Consider the following 23,557-nt stretch of genomic DNA (forward strand, 5'->3'; position numbering starts at 1 on the left):
ACATCACTTCACTTCTCAGCTCTACAGGTTTGGTTTGCAAAACACTTTTGGTCAGTCTAGAGGAACCAGACAGCACAGAAGAGAATAACTTCCTGACCATGGAGACTGGCAAAACAGGAGTGTGTGTATGTTCATTTTACATGAGGCTATGCTTCCTATCTGCAGTTTCCTGTCCCATAGGACAACAGTGGCCACAGAAGTACAGCACATGGGGCAATATGCTCCATGTGGGGCATAACTGAAAAATGTTACACAGCAAATCATCCACACCTACGTATTCCTCCAGGTCTCCAAACTAAGTGGTGACCAGAGCCTGTTTTTCCTTTAAGGGATCTGAGATTCTTACAGCCTACCATGGGATGGCTGGATATCAGCAGACACCCAACACTCAGCATTGTCTGGTTGAAGTTGTCTTTCATTGCAGCCATTCTTAAGGGTTACAGTTTTAGAAAGAAGAGTTTTCCCTTCTTTTATCAGTTGCCAGTTTATTGGTTTAAATCTCTTCTGAAAGAGGCTGGCCGGATCCGGCTCCTCCTTCAGATTTGACTCCTTATTTCCATGTCACTCCCCAGAAATGAACGCTGGTCCCAAAGAGCAAACAAATGTCTCATGGTCTTTTCCAGCAGCCAAATTTTGAAAGAAGCCATGTGGGCTATACACAGCATCACTGAAAGCATGTATCACCCACTGTTGACTTGACCTGCATGGTTAGTTCTGTTCCAGACATGGGGCAAACAGTTGGCTTCAAGTCAATAGTATTATTGTGGTTTTGCTGATTAAAAAAGGGATCCTACCTAAACCCCCCAAAAGCTTAAAAGTAAAGGACTGGATTCACAAGCATACTCCAGCTGATTTGCACTGCCTCATGACCCTGTTGGGTAACTGGCTAAAAGCATATAAGGGAATCCTGCCTAAAGTCTAGAGAGAGAATATTTTTCCCTTCAGACATTTTTTTCAGCTCTTTCTTCAGAAGGAGATTTCAACACAGCCTCAGCTGTTGGTCAGATTCATGTTCATTGGCAGAGAGATGGTCTGCACAACCTTCTAGGTCTTTTTCCATTTCTAGCTCCTATAACTTCATTGCTATGGAAAATACAGCTCAACTACCAAACAGGCTCACTTCATGCCAAGGACTTTGAGTGGAAACAATCTTCAGTTAGATGTTGCCATGTGTTAAAGTGAAGTGCATCTCTCTATGGTGGGACAAATCCTTTGTGGTGTAAATCAGCATAGCAGCAAGGCTACTTTACAGCAGCTGGGGTTGGCAACATGAGGCTCCATAGTCACTGCCTGTCAGCCCCCCTTAATCAAACATGCTATTTACAAGTAATCAGTGCTTTCTTCTAACTGCAGACTCCTTCTGACCTCTTTCCTTCTGAGATCTTCCTACCAGCAATAAAAATCACATCTGAATCTTGGCGGTACCTTTGCAGTCCAAATGTGTGTGGTGGGTCTGCCCAAAAATAACGGGTTGGAATTCAGCAAGCAATTCTGTTGATGATGCACGTGAGAGAGCAGAGAAGCACTTAGATGGCTCTAAGTCTATTCTGCTGGGCTAAGAGAAGTAAAAGCAGGAGAATACCACTTGTTGTCCTCTGCCACACACAAACATACAAGCAGCTTTTTTTGTGATCATGTTTCATGGAAGGAGCCCCCCTATTGTGTTGTTGCCCTGGGGGGTGGGTGCTGCCCAAATCCAAAAGGTAGACATAAGAGGGGACTTGAACTGCTCTGTATTAAAAATAGGATTTCCCTAACATTTCCTGTGATCAGCAGATCGCTGTCTGACCCCTTTGTTACTCCTGGTTGATTGTTGTCACTGGCAATGCTCGATCTGGCTTAGAGACATAAACTTCCAGAACCCAGTGTCCTGGAGCATGAACAAAGATCCATCCTTGCCTTTACTGGAAAGCCCCGTCCCCACCAGCTAATGAGCTGTTTTCTGGAAAGCAGGCTAGCGCTGCGCTCAGCTGTGAGGTCCACAAGTAAGGCTAGGAGGCGCTTGAGCTGGTCTGCTCCAAATGCTCTATTTTGCATTCCAAAACCAGGACGCACCCTGTTCCCGGGATGGCTTAGCTCAGACAATAACCAGAAGCGCCTTGTTTTGGCACATTAGTTCTGTACACTCTTCAGCTAACTTCTTAGGACAGAAAATCACAGCTTCCTATTCAGATTCCAACCTGAATTTTTTAGATTCCTCTAGCTATAGGGTGTGGGGGCTACATCAAGGGATTGCTTTTCATTCCCTCCCTGCGTATCATACAGTATGAACAAGGCATGCAAACTGTCTCAGACTGTGGAGAGAGGATTCTTTCAGGTTGGGGCCACTCTTGCTCCCACTTTTTCCACCAGCTGACTTACCCTGCCTATGTGCCAGGGAGCTGTGCTGTAGCATCCCCCAGCTTTCAGTGCCTGGGATGAATGCAACATACCCTGGTTACTGCCTGGAAACCCTTGTCTCAAAGAAAATGAGGTAGACACCTGACTATTGGAAAAGAAACCAGAAGATGTCACATAGCCTAGGGACAAAAGTTACACATAAACCAGTTTAAGTGATCAGAAACTGGTTTAAACATGTAACAGAACAGAAGTGCAGTGCACATAACCCAGTTTCAAAATGGCTGAAACTGGTTTAAGATAAACCTGGTTGAATGTAGTATCAGACTTAACTGATTTAGGTCAAACTTGTTTATGGAACTTCAGTCCCAGACCCCTTCCTGGTTCAAGTTAAATTAGAGTCCCCCAGCATCCTGGCATGCTTTTTAGCCCTGGGCTGGGCTGTCTGCTCAAGAGAATACCCCTCTGCTCCCTAGCTGGAGCAGTGCACACTGGGGTCACTGACAGACAAACCCCAGCTGGAGTCTGGGGCCAGGGAGGGGGGTTAAACTCACCTTCTCCAGAGTACAGAGCTGCCCTGCCCTGCTGGGCTAGTGCTGGCTGAGACTGCAGACTACAAATCCCAAAGGCACCTGGAACCAGGAAGAGGAAGTAAGGAGCAACTCTGCAGAGTCCTGCCGTTGTGATTGTGGATTGTAAATCCCAGAGACCTCAGGGGCAGCAGGAAGAGGAAGTGAACACACACAACCATGCTGCCTATGTGCCAGGGAGCTGTGCTGTAGCACCCCCCAGCTTGAGCCACTGCAGGCATGTGGCTACATTTCCTGAATCACAAGTGAATGTTTGTTCATTTGCTTATTGGTTCAACTTTTGCAGCGTAGACTAACCTGCAAAGACTGAATCAATTCAGCCTCAGTCTTTTTGACTGTCTGTACTTAGCCATAAGCAACAACCCTCAATTAGCTGGGCAAACTGTGAGTTACCACTTGGTAATTCTGAGTTTTTGTCCTGTACATTCCTCTGTATTTCTCCATCTCATCAAAGTGTGCATCTAGCAGCAAGTATACACAGGATCCAGAATATCAATAACCCCTGCAGATCTTACCCAGGTGCATAAGCATCTTTACTCTATTTTGCAGGGGGGAAATCTGGGACCAGAAGAGATTACGGCCATGGTGAAGTTGTGCTGCTCTTTCTTTTCCTCTCCTTGATGTAGTGGACATGATGTGGCTAACAAATACTTTAAAAAGTCAATATTGTGTCTATAAATATCCACATCCTTCAGTGTCAGCCAGTTTATTCATATAACTTTTGTGTTGCTATAAAACTCACCCCTCCCCTGAGCCTCCTGCTCTCTGATATGCCCTGAGTGCTCCAGCCCAAATGTGAGTGCATTAGCATGTTCTGTTCCCAGCAGCTGTCCTCACTTAGAGGAAGCCTACTCATGTTCAGTTTTCCTTTTTTGTTTTCTTCAGGGTCTCTCCTGAGACTGACACCATCGCTGGCTTATTACTATTTTTACCATGAATTTACTTGTCATTGCAGTCTCACCTGCCCCACATCTCCAGAGCCTTTCTGCTTCTTCCACTGCCTCATTTCTCTGAATTTGACCTAACCTTGTTTTGAATATGGAGTTTGTGCTTCTCATTAGGGACCAAGACTCCCCTCCCCCACAAGCACTCAGTCCATTTTCAGAAATACCAGTTGAGAAATATCTGCTTTTCATTCCTCAGAACTGGCAACACTTTGTATTTTGACCTGTGCATCTTGCACCATTGCACCAAAATCCATGGATTAATTTGGTTTTGGAGTCCCTGGTGAGGGAGGCAAGTGTTATTATTATCCCTGTTTTCCTGATGGTGAAGTGGAAGAGAACACAAAGCAAGTGCCTTGCCCAAAGTCATGCAGCAAGTCAGTGCTAAAGACAGTGTCTGGGGCAGGCCTGGGCACAATGAAATTATAGTCTATGACTGGGGATCGTGGGAGCTACTGCAGCGCTCATCATAATGCTAAACACAAAGCCAAAGTACTGATCTGAGCTTTGTGCTTTAGCTAATGGACATACTGCCTTCTATCACTAGCAGCTGCCCAAAGTGGTACTCTGGTCAGGTCATAGTGAACACCTCCGAAAAAATCAATGACTGGTGTTCCAGTCCATGCTTCTCCTTCAGCAAGAGGAAGTGACTCATTGTTCCCAACTGGGAGGCACAGAAATCAGACTTCACTTTCAAATGCTTCCATCCCATTATGAACGCAAGGGCACTGCGCTGCAGCTGCACCACTATGTAGGGCATTTAGGGGAGAAAGCGAGGAATGTGCATTTTATAAGGAGGTGCTGTTAAACATGCACAGGAAAGCCCCCAAACCTGCAATAAAATACTTCCAAGGGCAAAAGGTAGAGTAGCAAAGCTAGGATATTTCTGAGCGAATATCTTCACAACTGCCTCTGCTCTCCTCCTGGGTGCCTTATTACTGCACATCTGGTCTGTCTGTGTCAGAGCTTGCCACTATGACTAAACAGGGGCTTAACAGATTGAAACCATTTTTTTTTAACTATAACCACATTTTTGTAACCAAGCAAACCAAGTGCCTACTGAGTTTCAGTCCTGTAGTATGGACACATGGTGTTTTGAATGCCCTCTAGTGGCCATTATAATTATAGTATGACCCGATACAGGAAATTGCCTGTTGGGCCTCACTACCAAAAACTGGGAAGTCTCCTGTGGTTCAGTGGTAGAATTCTTGTTGGCTGCACAGGAGACCCTGGTTCAATTCCTGGATGCTTATGCTACAGCCATGGAGGCACCAAACACCTGAACTCAGTCTGGCCTTTGGATTCTGTCTCAATGGCCTAAAGGGGGGATGGGAGGTCTGGACAGCTTCCACTCTTCCATACTCCTGCCTGTGTCAAAGGACCTCTTATGCATACACCATGATCCAGAAGGACTGACAGCTACCATACCAACCAAAAACTGGATAGTAAAAAAATAAAGCCTGATGGGTTGTTAGCAGCACCTTAAGGCAGTGGCAACATGTAGGGGCTGAACGTGCACCCCTTGAGAGCACTGGTGCACCCCTTGACAGCCGGTATTTCCGGACAGGAGGGGCAAGTGAGAGTGCTGGTGCCCCCCCAAGAGTGCCAGCCGCGGAGTGCACCAGGACAGCAGTCCCCCTGTGCTGCTGCTAGCTGCGGGTCAGCAGAATCAGCCGCAGGGGGACTCGCCCCCCCAGTCAGCAGGATTGGCCATACCCACCCCCCCCGGCCTGTAGAACTGACTGCAGGGGGATGCCCCCAGTTGCTGACTGTCCACCTGAGGGGCAAGTGCACCCCTGACTCAGGAGGCACCAGTCACCCATGCCTTAAGGACCTTGTCTTTTTAATATGCAAGCCTAACAAATTTAGATGTGGCCAAGTCAGTGGGGTTGCAACAGATCTGGAAACCTGATGCTGCACTGCTAGAATTGAAGGACCCTTAATGTATTGCTTTAAAAAAATGTAAGGAAGCCTCTGTCCCTCTAGCCTGTGCTCCGCTTCAGGGGTTTCTTCCTAAAACAAGGATGAATATTCAAACAAACAAACAAACAATAAATGTACCTGGCGCAATAGCCAAGATCTCAAGATTGAGCCAACACCCTTCCTGAGATACCAACACATGGCAGTACCTCAAGGTTAGGGTCCTTTTTTTCAGTGAATGATCTAATACAGTGATGCTAAACCTTTTTCTCTGGTGAGTGGGATGGACAGTGCCTGGTCCAATCCAGCACCCAGGATCAGGATGGCAGACACCATCCTGCCGTGCAGAGCGGGGTGGGGAGCAGCCTGTCCTGAGCTCAGCCCTGTAGGGGGAGAAGGAGGCTTCACCCAGCCCCAGGAGGGTGGGAGAATGTGGGGGAAGGATGTGAGCTGGGTGGGGAGGGGAGTGAAGGGGCCATGGCTCAACCCTGCAGAGGGTAGGGGTAAGGCTGGGGGGTGGGTATGGGGGCTTTACCCAGCCCTGTGAGGGGGGAATGGGGCATGGCCTGGCCCCAACCCAGTCCTACAAGGTAAAAAGAGGTGTAGCCTGACCCCAACCTAGCTCCAAGGGAGGAAGGGAGAACAGCCTGGCTCCAACTGGGTGCACAGGGTCTGGGATTTGGGAATCTGGCAGGGGAAAGGTTGCTGTATTAATGGCCGCCACACCCACACTGCCAAAATTCCCAGCCCATGGGGAGACCCGCAGTGCAGATCTGATGGCACTGTGGACTACGCTTGGTCTGTGGGCCAGAAGTTGAGCACCCGTAAAGCTGCTATCACCCACAGCTCCTTTCAAAATCCTTGAGTATCGTGGCGCTTGCACTACCCAGCAGGGTTTGGCACCCCAAAAACTGAGATAACCAAAATCAGGACCCAACATCAGAGGGTCTTTCTAAAACTGTGGTCTTAGTGCATGGGTGGGCAAAATATGGCTGTGGGCTGGATCCAGCCTGACAAATAATTCTATCCAGCCAGCAGCTGCTCCTCTGAAGGAGAAATGTATCCGTCCCATTGGCTGAACTGGCTTTCAGCACCTCTTGCCCATCTCTCTTCCCTGAACTGTAGCTGGCTGCAGCACCAGCAGCCTGTCCAAGACGGGCGCTGAGCTCCTGGCCAGGCTTTCCTGCCCAGCTAGGCTGTCTGCATGCAGCTCCAACCCTGCAGTCATTCTCAGACCAGACCCCCTGGCCCCAGCAAGTCGATGCTCAAGTAAGCTTCTCCCTGCTGATGCGGGAGGGAGCACAGGGGGAAGAGGACTATCAGGGCTCTTCTGGGCTGGAGCCAGGGCCAGATAGGGATGCGGACACCGCTAATGGCAGGGATGGAGGCACAGCCCTGGTAGAGATGCAGGGATGGCTTCAGGCTGCACCACGTGGCCATAGCTGGAAAGGTTGACGCAGCTCCTATTGGATCCTGGTGTGGCTGCTGCCCAACCCCAAGTCCCCGGCACGTGCTGGTTCGGGCAGGAGCCATGCCAGCTGCACCCACATGGCCTGAAGTGGCACACAGGAACGCAGCATGGTACCACACATGCCAGGGATTCAGGGTGGGGAAAGAGGTAGAGGGGAAAGGGGAGAACGCAGTGTAGCACCAGCTCAGCTGGCCCCAGATAACCCACAGCTCCAAGCCCCCTTCTCCCTGCACACCCCTCCCTGGCATACAGCCGGGTCAGACAGGAGGCACCCCAGCTGCACCCACGTGACCCAAGGTGACACAGTGCAGCACTGGCCTGGCCTGGCCCCATGCTGGGGACTTGGGGTGGTGGAGGGATGCAGGGAGAAGAGCAGAACAAAGGTTAGGTTCCCCTCACCCAGGGGTGGGCAGTTATTTGGGCCAGAGGACCATTTAGGGAGTTTCAGTGAGCTGTTGGGGAGGGGAGAAGGAGGGTGCTGCCCTAGCCCTTGACAGCTCTTTTTGGCAGTCTTTCTCTGGTACAAAAGGAGACGAGTCAGGTGGTCAGGGCAGAGTAGTCAAGTGAGCAGCTGGCTGTTGCTTCTTCAGTAGTGCTTCAGTAGAGCAGCTGTAGTGCTTTCAATACCACAGCTACACACTGAGAACTAGCACAAGGATTGTTTAAAGGCTAGAGGGAAAAAACCCACAACTATTCTCCACCTCTCCAAGAGCACTGGTGGGGGAGAGAAGAGGGAAGACTCAGCTTAGGGGTAAGACGTGAAGAGAAAATGGACTGGGGCTCTGGGAAGGGATGAGAAATCGATGAGAGATGCCCCAGCAGTGTTGGAGGGGTTAGGATCAGAGTTCCCTTCTTTCTTCAGAGACACCAGAAGGGAGGTCAGGTCTGAACAACTGTCAATGGAAGAAGAGAAGGCCCGTTATGAAAGGGAATTCTTCAAGGTGGGTTGGAGGAAAGATGTTGGGGTCTCCATAATTTCTTACATAACCCAAGGGTGTGCCCACCCTCAACTGGAAGGGATAGATGAGGCAGGTGACAGTGCTGTGACAGGGACACCGGTGATTTGAGCACGGGTCCCTCGTGCCTCTATAGAGTCAGCTCCATGCCAATGCTCTTAACTATTTACAGTTTACTGAATTATAATATGTATATTATTTCTTATTCAATATATATATATAGGTACATATTCTAATAGGTAACAAAAGAAAACTTACCCAAAATGTTCTTAGCAATATTTTTTAACAACAGCAAAGGTATACAGATAAATATTTACAATACGATAAGCCAAAACCCATTGTACCAAACTAACCCAATTCCATAACATTGTGTACAACATATTCATAATTATGTTAATTATACAAAATATGAGGCGTTTTACCTGATAGAAGGTGTGTTTACCCCTGGATCCCAGTTAGCAAGGGGCACTTCTCCTTCTATGGGTCTAGCTGGGGGGGAATTTCTAGCTGGGGCTCCCCTCTGGAGGGAGGGGGTTGCCTAATTTCAGGAATGCCTCCCTGTGGGACCCGACTCCGCCAGCAACTTAAAGTTTTCCTTGAGGAGCCATCAACCGGGCCTCAGAGCTCAAGTCTGTGAGAATAAGAAGCAGCTGTATGATGTCTGCATGAGGTGCAGCTTCCTAGGAAACAAGAGTCCCCTTTGGTCTGCACTAGACTGTATCTCCTGTAATACTCTGGAGCTGCAAAGAGTGACCACTCACACCATAAAGATGACTTGACTGCAAAGGGCCTGCAGAACCTCAGACTCATAGCCAAATCCCCAGTTTCTGGCAGGGAGACCAAAGCAGGACTATGCATAATCTTTTCACCCTCCCTACCACAGTGAGAAAGAATATCCTACCAGGGGTCCTACTTAAGGTGCATACAAGGTTTGTGGCAGACAATGTTCTTTGGGTAAATCCAATATTTTTTATTAGACTAAAATGGCTGGAAAAATTCTTCTTTGTAAGCTGTCTGATACAAACACCCTTCATCAGACTGAAGAAGCATCTGCAGTTGGCCAGTGCTCTTCCTGGATGGAATAGAATAACCAGATTTGAGAGCACCTTAGTAGGTTTCTCTGGTTAGAAGTAGTTCAATGGCCCCGGATCCAACATAGTTCAATGGATGCTTGGTTCATTTTTGCTGAATGATTCAGTGATTTTTGCTGAAATGTATCCAATACTGGGAAAAGAACAAAAAATGGTTGACTCAGGAGAACGGCTTGAGTGTCTGCACCTGTCAGATAGAATTTCATGAGGTGAAGCTAGTTTTTATGGAAGGCCCCATGCCGGGCAGTGTCAGAGACATCACTCTGGAGATCCATTAGCTCATGGCAGCACTCATCATGTACCCCAAAGGTCTTGTTCAAAAATCACTCGTATAAGAAGCTGCATGGGACTTGGTGTATCTGCTGCTGAAGGGCAACTCTCAAGTCTGTCTTGCCAAGATGTGATGCTGTGGTCCCAGGGGCACAAGGTGTTTTAAATTTGATGCTCATGAGCTGTAAACTGTCTAATTTGATACAGCACAAAGCAGCAAACTCTCTCCCCCACAGAAGGGATCTGAGCAAGGACTCTGCTGAAAGAAGATTAGAGGTGCATTCTCCATCAGGTATTTGGATTCTGCCCTTTAAACCAGAATTACATATAATTGTCCCTGTTTTCTTTATTCCCCCAAATCGTTTCCAACTGCCCTGGGACCTCAAAGGCTTTCTGCCTCTCCTTATTACTGACATGCCAGAAGAGCATGTGTTTCATCTCAAACATGCAGAGTTTGTGGCTCAGATCAGAGCCATCGCTGAACTTAGCAGAAAGTTCATGCATTTTTAGACCATAGACGAGGGACAGGACTAAGCCAAAAGGGCTGTAGTCATCTGAGTTAAGACAGAGGCAAAATTCCAGGCTGCATTAGTGAAATCCCAGTGCAGCCCTGGACTCTATTAAAAAGTTCTTCCCAGGCTTCTTGAAACTGTAAACTAAGCCCATCCTATTCATTCATACCCCATAAGTCAACCTCTTTGTGCTGCTAACTCATAGGTGGTGATGGGTGAACCTCAGAAATTAGGGATTAAGCTTTGGCACTTCAGACAGTTACAGTTTCTCAAAACAAATTCATAGGATCTAAAATGTCCCAGCCTTCATGTTTCCTTCCTCCCCCTCTCTTCTCAGGACCAAACCAGAGTGTTTTCCTTTCTCATTTCCCCTTGATACCTCTCTCCAATTCCCTACAGCCACTTTCAACAAAACTCCCTCATGGGGCAGGAGGAAAAGGCATCTCAGGCCTCACACGCTCTCTGTGGGTTTCAGCAGGCTGCATTAATCCTATCGGACCCCCTGTGTCAAAGGCTCCTCTCTCCAAAGTGCCATGTGCCCCCCTTTTCCCTGGGAAGCCTCACAAGATCAGAAGACACCAGCCAGCCCAGCTAGAGAGAGAGCATCAGGACCTTCCACCTGTGCTTCACGTTCCAGTTCAGCCAAGCACCAGTGGTTCGGCCCCGTGTAAACCCTCACTCCACCAGCCAGGAGACTCTGCATGAACCTGACAAGTCTCAAATAGATTTTAGCATTAACCAGGACACACCATCTTGTTAAGAGCTCCAACAGATCTTAACACTAACGGTCACAGCCAGATCCATGCGCTGTGTTGGGGGAAGAACAAGGGCTGACAAAGTGGACAGTAGGAAGTGGGGCATTTGTTATATCACTTTCCCCACCTGCCCCCAGCCAACATGGTGACCCCTCTGAACCCTCTGCTCTGAAAGCAGAAAAACCTTTGCTTGTAAGCGCCTCCCATTTTACAGGCGCTCTGTTCTGTAGTAAGCTAAGGGGCTTCTGACAGCAAAGTAAACTGTGGTGGCTGGAGTTTACACAGCACAAATAAGCAGCACTTTAGTGTGTTTAACATTTCCTTCCCCCTGAATTAGCAGAGAGGCACTGAACCACAGCGATGCTCCTCACACTCCATATACAACCCCAGCTCCCTGCTGTCAGTGGGGCCTGGCTGACTGACAAGCCCAGGGATAGAGATGAGCAGGAACCAGGTGGGGTTAAGTCGTCTCGGTATCAGGGGCATGAGCTGAAGAGTAAGAACCTCAGGCATCTGAAGGCAGTCTCCTGGTTGTCAGGGAAAGAGAGAAGTAGTAGGAAGCTTCCTCATACTGCATGGGGGCTTCAGAACAAGGAAAGATTGGACTGGTATTTAATGAATAACCATGGCTATGTATTGTTGTACTTCCAACAACTCTGATGTCACAGGGAAAAAACATGTTAGTGAGCACTAGTAGTGCTGCATGCACACAAATAACAGTAGGTTGAGGTACAACTTGGAGTCTTTCCCCAAGGAGCTGGGTCAGTTGAGGTCCCTGCCTTGAGGCCATGGAGGTGCTGAGTACAGGGGGTAAATCCCTCCAACAGTGGCAACCTTGAGAAGAGATACTGCATAGACAGGCACAGTGTCAGGGTTGAGAGCTGAGAAGTCTTAAGGTCCCAGAGCTGTCACCTTAGGTCCTTCCCTCAACAAAAAATACAAATGAAAGCCAAAAATGAAACCAAGGTTCTTTGGGTAGATGTGTTATCTTTTATTAGACCAACTAAATAGTTGGGAAAATTGTTCTTTGCAAGCTTTCGGGCACAAATGCCCTTCTGCAGGCATAGGGAGAGTCTGTTGGTGTCTGTGTGCTTCCCTGGGTATTCTACCTGGATCCTAGATTCTGCCCAGGAAAGCGCACAAACACCAGCAGAATCAGCTGCATTAGCCAGGTGCCATTTTATGGACTTCTTCCTAACTACACCTCACAGACACTTTTTTTCTATGGTCTCTATTGGGATGAAGCTGCACTCACCTAGGTTGTACTGAAACTGGAAAAAATAGGGCATGTCATTCACCACCCAACACACGTCAGCTCCTGCAGTGGCCTCGGGGCTTTGGGGGGTTCATGTGGCATGGGGCAGTGGGGGCAGCTGGGATTGCCCCCCACCAGGCAGGAACCTGTGAGTCCAGGGTTTTGGGTGTTTTTTTTTCCTTAAAGGGCCGGAGCTGGGGTGGGCGGGACAGTCATTGAGAGTGGGCAGGAGATGGGGCCCACGTGATTCAGAGGTTTGGAGATTCGGCAGCAGCTGAATCTCCAAATTGCTGAATCAAACCACTGTCCCCTGAATTGGTCGAATCCAAAGCGAATACCAGCCGCTTTGCACAGGCCTAGCAACACTGTGCGAATGCAGCTGTAGTGCTTTCAATACCACAGCTACACACTGAGAACTAGCGCAAGGATTGTTTAAAGGCACTGCATTGTTCCAAGCTAGCACGGGTATCTCTGCACTTCACTGCATTGTGCTGTACAGCTATGCCCTTAAGGTCACGTTTTAAGCCTTTCAGGGATGAGTGATAGCTCTCATTTTAGCAAAGGCCTCAGAGTTCCTGCGTGTGTGTCCTAGCACTGTTTGTAGCCCACTCATAAAGCAAAGACCCTTGCTAATGCAGCCTTTGATCACTACAGTAACTAACACTGCCCCACTGCGCCCTTGGCATCCCTTTACTTAGCACAGAGAATACTGAGATGATGTTATTTAGCTAGCCTGGCAAATTAAACATTCATAAGGGTGACTGCTGTTTTTGGTCTCCTCCCTCTGCCTTCCTGTGTTGTTCCGTGGATTGTTTCTCTCTTTTGCTCCCTCAACTACCAGACAGTCCTTATATTATCCAACACATACATTTCCATAATCTATCCAACACATACATTTCCAGTCGGAAAGAAAACCTCCTATTAAACAGAAACATAATGGATGAAAACAAAGCTTTAAAGTTAATGCCCCACAAGAGAGGGGGTGCCCCCAGGTCACCCAAATTCCAGCAGCCTTCCTGTGGCTCAGCCTGGGCATGGGTCTAGTTTTTATTCTGGGGGGTGCAGGGGCAGGTGAGAAGGCAGGAGTCGAGGAGGGGAGGACAGGGTGGGGAGAGCTCTCGATTTCACCCTTTGAAAGTTTCAGTTTTGTCAAGTGTCCTGGAAGAAAAATAAATGCCTAAATAAAGGCAAAAAGCAAATCTTTGCAAGAGAAGGGGGATTGTTGGGGCATGGGGGAGGGGAGGGACTGCTCCTGCTCTGAGCTGGTTGTGAGCCAGGTTTGCCCAGCCTTGCACTCTGGTTTAATAAACTCCGAAAGGGAATTTTCAAAGGCCCACTTGATCTCCCCCATCAGGCATCCCCTTCTTCCTTTCAGAGCCGAGGGCCTGGAAAGAGAGAGAGAGAGGGAAAAAAAGCCCTCAGTGAACAACAAGGCCAGAGAAAGAAGCGCCTGAGGGTTTGACTATGAATTTTTGATGAACAGAAGGAGAAGCTGCTCGGTTCAAGTAGAGCTGGGTGCAATGTCAATAATGTTAGTTTAAGTAATTTAGCATGGTTCAGTGGTTCTCTGAGAGAGTCTTGTATTCAGTCTCGGCCTCTCTAACAAGCCTCTTTTGCTCTGGGCTCCCTCTGTGCTGAGGCTCCTAACAATAGCTGCTTTCAAGGGGCTGCAGTCCATGGAGTACTTGTCTTTCCACATCCTAACCCTGCCGCATCCACCAAAGAGGGAGTTCAGCTCCTAGTAGCCCCGTTCGTGCTCATCCTCTCTACAGCGGCAAAAAACAAATGGCCCTGCAGGAAAGGACAAGTCAAGCTGATTCCCCCCGACAGCTCCCCTCACAAGCTGCTGCGTGCACGCACACACAAGCACACGCGTTGCTCCACAACTAGACGTGAGCTGGCAGTCAAGGAGAGAAACCATGACTGGCCTGCGCTAGGTCACCAGCGCCAAGCACAGTGCGGATCCCGTCAGCTCCGGGGAGCCCCAGGCAAAGGCATTTGCAATCTGCAGGTTACCAGACAGCACAGCAGCACCCAGCTCATGCTGAGACCCAGTCAGCCCTCCCATGTATGCAGACTGAGATCCGGCTGTGTGGGGTCAGAGCATGAAGAGCAAGCTCAGAGCCCAAAGACTCTGGGCTCAGAACAGCTTGGGGAACTGCAGTATCCCACAGGCTACCCTGGGCAAGCTCCAAACCTCACCCTGAGCACTCCCCAGGCTGCCTGTTGCTGCTTCACCTTCCCCACCCTGCCCATCTCCTACTTCCAGCTCCAGTTCTCCACCCTGCACCATACCAGGTCACCAGCCTGCCCTGCAACACACTCCTCTTGCAGCGTCTTTCTTGGCCTCTCCAGGTCACTTACCCTTCCTACCATCACCCCTGCTCATCCTCCCTCGCCCTAGACAACCTTGCTGCAGGCCTCAAACTCTGTCTGTACCTCCTTTTCTCTCTACACAACTCCAAATTCCCTATCCCTTCCACCAGCACCCAGGCCTGCTTGTACCTCTCTGAACAGCCCCAGACTCCCTCCCCTCAGCCACTCACCCTCCTAACAAACTTATCCTAACCCCCTTCTTCTACCCCATCAGCATACCCTCATGCCTCCTTCTACCCCATCAGCATACCCTCTGGCCCCTTCTACCCCCTGGCTCCTCCTCCATCCTGCTGACACATTCCTCTTCCACCTTCCCCTTCAGGTCTCCCATCCTTGCCCCTCTCCACATTCTCCCTTGTCCCTTCCCCATCAGCCTCCTCCTGCCATTCACAGGCTTCCATCTTCTCAAGATCCTGATCTGCCTGCCTCCCTGCCTGCCCGCCCTGTGGAGCTGATGGCTTCTCCCCAAACCTTGATAGGCATGCCTAGGCTTACCTAGGAATGTGGCTGGGACAGGGAAGTCTCCTGGGATATTTCTGTTCTTTGGATAGAGAAGCCAACCTGCAGCTCATCAGGGAAGTACCCGACTCTGTGCCTATGAAATAACTTGGATAGGTGTAAGGGAGGCAAGTCTGTGCAGCACCCATGTGATGGAGGTTTGGGGGCTTTGTGGCCCTGTCAAATAAGGGGATTGAGGCGGGGTCAGTACCCTTTCAGAGGTCCATCACAAGTCAGGTGGTATGTGGATGTCTCACATCACAGGGGCTATTTCCCATAGATTTTCTTGCTTCCCACTCCTGGCAGAGGATCTGGGAAGAGCAACAAAGTAAGACATGGGTCATTTGTGAGCCCAATAAGATTGAAAAAGCTGGAGACAGAGCAGAAGCCAGGCATTTCAGAGGCTGGATGGTGTGTGAAGGTAGGCCAGGTGTCAGGGGCTGGATGAGAGGAGGCAAGGAAGTGAAGCCAGCTGGGCAGTGGTGCAGTTCTTCAGCTGACACCTGTCCATGGGGCAGTACCCAGAGCTGCGTGCTGCATCCCACAGACACACTGCAGGGACCCAGAGAAGGGGTGCACTGGCTCTGCCGGCCAGCACTGGTCTGCAGAGGGGCACAATAACAAATCCCTATTCAGTCACGTCTCCCTTCTCCCATGTGCCTCTCAATACAGACCTACACTGGGAGCTGTCCTCCTTGATTTTCTTGCTTTCCAGGCCTGGGGGTGGGAGGATACTCTTGTCTCATAGGAAGAGTAGACACTTGCACTAACTTCTAACTGCCCATCTAAAAATAGCATCCTCCTCTCAAAGGTGACATAAGCCAGAAGTTCCTTCCCCTCTGTTTCCCCTGTTGCCAACAACAGCAGAGCAAAGGAGGCCCCCGAGGTGTCTTCAGTTCAGGCCCAAATGTTGCCATTTCTTCCCTGGTGGCCTGCTCCTCTCGGGCTGGAATTCCTCCCCCCGCCAGCCCAGACAGCGTGCGGGAGCTGCCCTGTGCCCACTCAGCAGCGCAGCCTGCAATGTCACGTCACAGGCCCTTCTTTCTTCAGCGGGAGGAAGAGAAACAGGTCTGGAATTTGGCTGTGGCTAGGAATGAAATGAAGGCAACTCTGCCACTCATCTCAGGGAGAGCCCTGGGGAGGTAAAGTATTACAAAGACCTTTCTGCGCTCCCATTAACAGCTCCAAAGCCTTTCCTTCTGAGGACATATTAGCATTCCAGTGCAAGGCAGGGGGTGAGTGAAATTTCTCTCAGCTGATGCTGTTATGCTCATCAGGTTATGTTTGTGCATATGTAAAAAGCAAACCATGTGTCCTGAAGACACTGGACCACTGCATTGCAGATGGAGGAAAACAACAAAGAAAGGAAGAATAAATACGAAGTCTCTTTGAGAGCATGGGCAGGAATGCATGACTCCCTCAAACCTTGTGCATCTAAACTTGAGCACAAAACAGCAGCCTCATCATCACCATTAATCTGCAGCTGGCAGGCAGACTCTTCCCTGTTCATAGGTGCACAGCACAGAAACCAGAATGCCAGGACTCCCTTTCTATTCCCTGGCTAAGCACCTCTCACACCACCAAATCAACTAGTTGTTGCTGTGACCCGACAAATGAAATAAGCCCTCTCTCTATTGTCTACTCTAATCTCTGTTCATATCTGGAACACCAACTGCAGTTCCCAGTGGTATCAGTTCTGCTGGAGATGAAAGGCAGCAAAAGAAGAGGAGAGCAAGTGCTTGAATGGTATTCTCTCCCTCCCCCATAGATAGATGTAGTGCTCAATTGGACGCTGCCCTGCCCCTTGTGTGGTCCCCCACAGAAACACAGAATGAATGTAAAACACTCTGCTATGGTAGCGTTTTACCTTCCCTTTTTCCTGGGATAACAACTAGACATGGTGCAGTGCACTTGTGAAGCAGGCCCAGAGGTTACCAAAAGACAGAGAATGGGGATAATCCCATGTTAACAGCTCTCTTGGTTTTTTAGTATACAGGCAGTCCTCGACTTACAGCATTTTGAGTTACAACGTTTTGCACTTACAACATTTATAAATTGACACCCTGTTTCAACTTTCTGATGTCGTTTCTGACTTTACAACTCTTGATCCGATGCAACGCCACGACAACGAACAAGTTTGCTGCCTCGCTCATCTCCCTGGAGAACATCTGTCCAAACTTCCTTGGACACTTTCTTTAAGAAAGCAGACAAGACTCCAGAAAAACCTGCAGCCAAGACCCCTGAGAAGACTCCAGCCAAGAACCTTCAAAAAGTCTAACCAAGAGACTTTCAAAACGTCCAGCAATGTCACCTCAAAGAAGCCCTTCCAAATCAATATGATTGCTATTTACAATATAAATACATTAATGTAGCTATATTACTCATTCATAATTGATCAAGTACAAAATTCTGGGGTATTTTTGGTGAAAACAGGGTATCAGGCCTTGATTCAGGAACCAACCCCCCATTTATAACATTGTTTCTTATGAGAAAATTGGTTCTGAGTTACAATGTTTTGACTTAAGACATGGTTTTCAGGAACCAATTGTGTCTTAAGTCCAAGGACTGCCCATATAGTGCTCCAGCTCCTGGAGTCAGGTGCTAACATAAGGCCTTGGACTTTTTTTTTTTGTTAAAAGTTTCCAGCCTTTAGGGCTGTAGAGAAGTGTTTATAAATATAGCCCAGCTCAAGCACAAGAAGGCAAATTAAAAGAATCCAGAAATTATTATTATACTTTTTAAGCCAATCTTACGGTTGTTTTGAACCTGACTCATGATTTTTAACATGTGAGCTCTTTCCATAGGAGGCTGTATCTGATGTTCCATTTCAGTATCAGTCCCTGTTCTTTCATCCATCATTTGGGTGCGTATATTCCATCACTATGGCTATGAACTTGCTATCCAAGGACCCAGCAGGAATTTGACTGGCGAGCATTATAAATGGAATGCTTTGCACTGAAGCACAGCCCCTTGCCCATCTAACTCCTGCTTTCACCTCTGTGCCCCGACTTAGGTGCAAATCAGTTTCTTTGCTGGTAGGGATCACATGAATTTTCCTTTCTGCATATATATTATCCATTTCAGTCTTTCACAGACACCAGAAGTGATGGGTCTGATCCCGTACTTCTTATCTCCTCGCAGGCCAGATGCTGGGCCAGTGGGGACTAGCCCAGTTCATAGTCCCATGTCTCTAGACTCACATCTGGGAATCTCCATAGCAACACGTCCCAAAGAGAGACCTATGACATGCATCTTCCTGCATGTCACACACTCACCCCCCGGTTCGTCCTTCTATACTGCAGGCGACAAGGAGGGAAGTTGGGCTGATTATGCCACGGTTCTCCTGTCTTGAAGGAAATCTCCAGCCTTTATGCTGCTGTGGCTCCTCTAGGGCCCAGAGTTGAGGAAAGAATCTTTCCCTGGGTAATTCAAGCCATCTCTCATCCCACATGTAACAAATAGTTACTGACTATATCTTGCAAACAAACCCAGAGTGAGCTTTATTGGCATGAAGTGTCCAAAAAACTTGGCATGATGAATATGCTAATCAAATTCAAAGCTTGCCAGTGGCCAGTTCCTAAATAGAAACTAGCTAAATGAATCAAATAAATCATCTGTGAAAGTGTTTCCTTGACTCTGGCACTAACACCATCATATCTGCTCTTTAAGTAAAATGAGAATGAAGTAGAGGAAGAACAGCTCTGGGAAACTGGGACTCACTTAGCAAAGCCCCTGGCTTAGCTGTGTACTGATATTTGGCTGTAGCTGATGGCATTGTGGCTGCTCTGGTCTTTTTTATCTTCCCCACAGGCTGCTGCTGATAAATTTGGGCAAGAACAGCAATTAGTTAGTGGAGGAAACCCATATGCATTTTTTGTTTAAATTATTTGCTGTGAAAATACGGTTAATTTAGGAAACATATCAGGATTCCATCCTAATGAGTGGTTTTCCCGGCTATTTGGCAGCCAGCATGGCTGCTTTGAAGGTGACTTTTGACCCCTAAAAGTCCAGAAGGCTCCAAGGTGCCCTTCCACTGAAATTCCAGCTAGCCTGCCTGAAATCATTAGAGGAATTTTCCAGCCTTTTCCAAGAGCACCTGCCAACAATTAGAGCCATCTCCCAGCACTTACATACCTCCTGCCCCTTCCTCTCCCTTCTCTAGGGGAGATATGGTGGGGGAGCAGGGATCCAACTCTTTACTGATGCTGTTTGCTATCTGCTTTTCATCAGGACCTGCAGACCCCAACGAAGATTGGAGACTCTTTGCCAGAAGCTTGTAAGAGAGTCCTTGTCATGGGGGATTCCAGCTACGCCTATCAAGATGTGCTAAGTGAGAGCATAAGGCCAGCAGGGTATGTTTGCTCTTGGTGTCCCTTCAACCCAAGAGTAAAGGCCATCTCCAAATCCAAATCCTGACACTTTAATTCAGTGGAAATAGTGCCTACTTTGGGGTCTTTAGCAAAGCTTCCAGGTTGGTCTGAGTTTTCTTTTGCAGTCTTCCATCCACTTCCAAACTTGACCAACATCTGCACATTTCATGGAACTGATGGCACAGCAATATGATGCAATAGGACAGCAGAATATTAGTACCTGTAACACTTGCAAACACAAGGCAAGAGAAAGTGAAAAGGAAACAAATGGGGCAATTAAAAAGAACAAGAAAAACAACTAAAGAGGGGAAAAATGAATCAGCCAAAAGACAAACAGAAAATGGAAGGCCCTGCTTAGCACTAATCTTACACATGTTTGGTGATGGGGGGTTGCAGGAACAGGCATACTAATGTTCAGAGAAGACACTTAAGACCGGCAGGGCAAAGTCAAACTCAGTCTTGTATTCACAGCAGATCAGCTCCCCACAATACGGGCACAGAGCTGACAAGCCTGCCCCTGCCAGGGCTGCAACCTCTGGATCTGTTTCCAGTGAGAGGTAGGCATTCTCTGAGGCATCAGAGAACCATTATGGTGGAAGAGCCATTACAGAGAGAGATCCCTGTTGGCACTAGCTGTGCCTTGCCATGCACTGCCAAAGAAGATACAAGGGCCTTGTAGTTCTTTGATGAGCAGCAGGGCTCTCCCACCATTTCATCCAAGAGACAGAGCCCAGACAAGCATTCGGGGATGTCCTCTCCATGCTGTCCATTCCCGTCCCTGTGTCTTGGGGGTGTGCCAGAAACTGCCCGTGTAGGCCTGCTCGTACTGAGAGCCTGAGAGCTGGGGCCTGTGCCTTGCACTCTCCCTGGCTTGTACCTGTTTGACTCAACCCAAAGATCTTGTCTGTGCTTTATGCCTGTCTCATTTAATCGTGCCTCTAGCTCTGGGCTGCTGGGCAGCAATGCAGTTAGTGTGTGTGCCCTGGACTGCCTTCCCTATCTGTGGCTCACTGTGCATCTCACCTCACATGCTGAGTTTTGTAGTTTTTTATTACATTCTGCTCCCAGAGCCTTGGCAAGTGGTACCAGTAGATAATAGCATGCTCTTACTGTGGGTCTCCATGCATCACAAGCAAGGAGCAAGGGCTCAGTCAGTGTTAATCCCCAACACCTCCATGGGCACATCTACACATGCGCATATACTGCACAGTAACTGAAAATACTGTGCAGTATGGGCATGTATCTACATGTGCATGCCCATACTGTGCAGTAAATATGGTGACTTCACTGACTTGAGTATAAATTTGATCCCTGCATCATGCATCGATCAAATTTACACCTGAGTAGTTACTGCTCAGTAACACACATATAGATGCCTTACTGCACAGTAACAGCGTGTGTATGGACTGACTTGGGACTAACACTAATTTCATGCCATCCCTGCTGTATCCTTTTATATATATCCATGCCTTATTTGAGTATCAAAATCCTCTTTTACACACCATGTGCTAGCATGAACCATTCTTTCAAAACCGACTGCCTTCCTAGAGCCTTGTCTTGAGTTCAGAAAAAAAAGTGTTGCAGACCCCCTGACTCACATTCTCATCTCTTTCTCTTTTGGGTTAAGATGGACCTTAAGTGGAACCTAAAAACCAAATCACTTTGACTCCTGCAGGGAGTTGTATACTCACACGCCACCTTTTCTCTCATTTAACAATTCATGGCCCCCAGCTGTTGGGGTTAAGACAGGTTTTCTGGCTTTGCCTAACCCCTCAATCTTTAGCTGTGTTTATTACACAAGCCTGCTCTTTGACATCAGCCCTGGATCTTGGCAGAGCACAGTGTGTTGGAGAGATGTGCTCTTCTATCTATGCTCAAAAACATTACTGAGAGGTGAGCTGGGTCCATTCTGGCATCTAGCCATTCTGAGGGGATAGTTCTCCAAATCTCCATGTCCCCATGGGGCAACTGAACCCTGGAGCCAGGTTTCCCAGCCAATGTAGAACGTATCTGCAGAAGGATCTTCTGGCGGAGGCAGTAGGATGCATTGCTTCCTCATGCTCTGATGACCTCTCTGCATGGCACAGGATCCTAACTGGGGAAGCCACATGGGATGCCAGGGCTTCATTCGTTTTACATAGAGAAGACTGGAACTAGGGGAACCAAGGAAACTGAAACAGGACTTGTCAGCTGGCCAACCTGATTCAGACCAAACCTGTACCAGCTGTTACACTTCACTACCAATTCTCCAGAGGCTCCAACAGTAACTGTAGAACTTAACAGGTCTCACATTAAAAAAAAAGAGATTAGGTTTCTAGTTCTTTTGGTTACAAAAAAATAGCAAGTTTGAGAACTGACACACGGCAGCCTCCTGAGTCTGCAGTGGGGTCTCAGAGACTTTTGCAGATCAACTCCTGGGACCACAGCACACATTAGGGAATTCGACAACCATAACTTAGAGCCTCTGACTTGCAAGGCAATTACTCTGCACCACTTCATACTAGGTCTAAAGGGACTGTGCTCAGCCCCCATTTTATTTTATCCAAGGCATAATAACACGCTTGAAAGACCATCATTTGAATTTTTACCATTTCAGTACAGTATTTCTACCCCAAAATATGTGTACCCCTTGAGTCATGTGGCAGACTTCTAGAAGGCCCATGAGAAGGCAAGGGGGAAAAGGAGAAGGGAAAAGGGAACAGTGAGTGGAGGAAAAAGAAAAGCAGACAACTCTGCAATCTCTCACTTTGCTGGAGAAAGTGCAGCATGTTTGTACTGATAAAGGGCATCTCCGTACCATGCCACACTGTTCTAGGGGGCAACACAGGAAGCCAGGCACCAGCTGTGTGTTTTCTGATGTGAGCACAGACTCAGGTGGGCTCCTAAGAGCAGCTCTTAGCTCAGACCTTTGATAGCAGCTATGTGGCATTTCCTCAGCACATTGCATGTGCTTAGCAGGCACCATATGTTTTCACAGTGGCACTCCACAGCACTGCTGAAACACAAAGTGTTACTTTTCATTATCCCCAGCACAGAAGCATGGGGATACCCAGCAGTGTAATAGGCTTAGAAAGGGATGTGCCACCCAGAAAACTATGAGAACCGACCAAGTATGAGTTTTATCATAAAGAAGCTGTCAGCAATTCTGCACGTGAACAGAGGGGGTCTGCATTGTATGTGTAGCTCTCCCCCTCCCCTCTCTTCCTCCGCAATGCACATATCCCCTCAAGGTTTGGCATCTCAAAACCAAGGTAATCCAAACTTTTCATCTGAATCTTTGTGGTAAAAAATGACTTTTTTGCAAAAACAAAATTTCCTCAGAGAATGCTGGATCTTTCTGATATTTGAATAAAATGGACCAGAGAATGAAAAAGTTTCTTCCCTTTTTTGCTCCTTGTTTTCCTTTCCTGCTTTCTGTTTACAACTCTAAATCCATCAAGGAAAAAGTACTATAACAATTGTCATTACACCAAGGCATCTAGTTTCAATTCATTTGCATTCATCGATCTCCTGGAATACATCATTTCCATTTTAACCATGCTTTACCTACCCCTGTTATAATATAATAAGTAATGAACAGGCCAGGAAAAAGCCATACCTACACAACTATGAAGCACAGGCTCTAAACTGCTAACAGCTAAGAGTGAATCAAGTTTCAGTCAAATGTTGAAAGGCATTTCAAATGTTGAAATGTTAAAGTCTTGTTTAAACAGGAATATCCCTGCTGTCATCATAAAGTTCAGCATGATCACTGAAGGCAGTATCATTACCATAATACCAGTAATATATTTTACCTGCAGTATATTATGCATCCACTAGAGGACTTTGTGTGATGAAGAGTTCAGAAAAAGGTAAACCAGGGAGACAAAATAGGAGTGCAAGCTGTGTAGAAGCCTATTTCTTTGTCTCTAATTTATTCTCGCTAATACCCTTTCCTTAAGAAGGAATGTGTGTGCACACAGCATGACAATAATAACCATAAAATACTAGACAATGCAAGATTTTCTGTCTTCATTGACATGTCACCTGACCACTCTGACAATAAAGAACTTTCCAGCTAGAGACAGAGATGAATTGTCACCTGTGTTTTCTTCAATTGCTAACACGCACATGGACATCTCCGAGTTTTGCATCTTCCACTAGGATGAGACAAAGCACAACTCACATATGCCTCTGCTCACCCACCCCGGGGGTGGTGAGGTTTATTCTAGA

General features: G+C 47.8%; 1 long non-coding RNA gene across 1 annotated transcript in view; it reads right to left on the bottom strand.

Annotated features, from left to right (window-relative positions):
- Positions 1-9,417: 9,417 nt before the first annotated feature.
- Positions 9,418-23,557, bottom strand: part of LOC109317975 — a 30,259-nt gene continuing 16,119 nt past the window's right edge. Inside the window, exons 2-3 of the long non-coding RNA XR_002103156.1 lie at positions 19,421-19,573; positions 9,418-11,373 (exon numbers count right to left, since the gene is read on the bottom strand). This is a non-coding gene — a long non-coding RNA (uncharacterized LOC109317975). The remainder of the gene's footprint in view (positions 11,374-19,420; positions 19,574-23,557) is intronic.

This window comes from Crocodylus porosus, unplaced genomic scaffold (assembly GCF_001723895.1).
Source record: "Crocodylus porosus isolate Cpor-Errol unplaced genomic scaffold, CroPor_comp1, whole genome shotgun sequence".
NCBI classification, from domain to species: Eukaryota; Metazoa; Chordata; order Crocodylia; family Crocodylidae; genus Crocodylus; species Crocodylus porosus.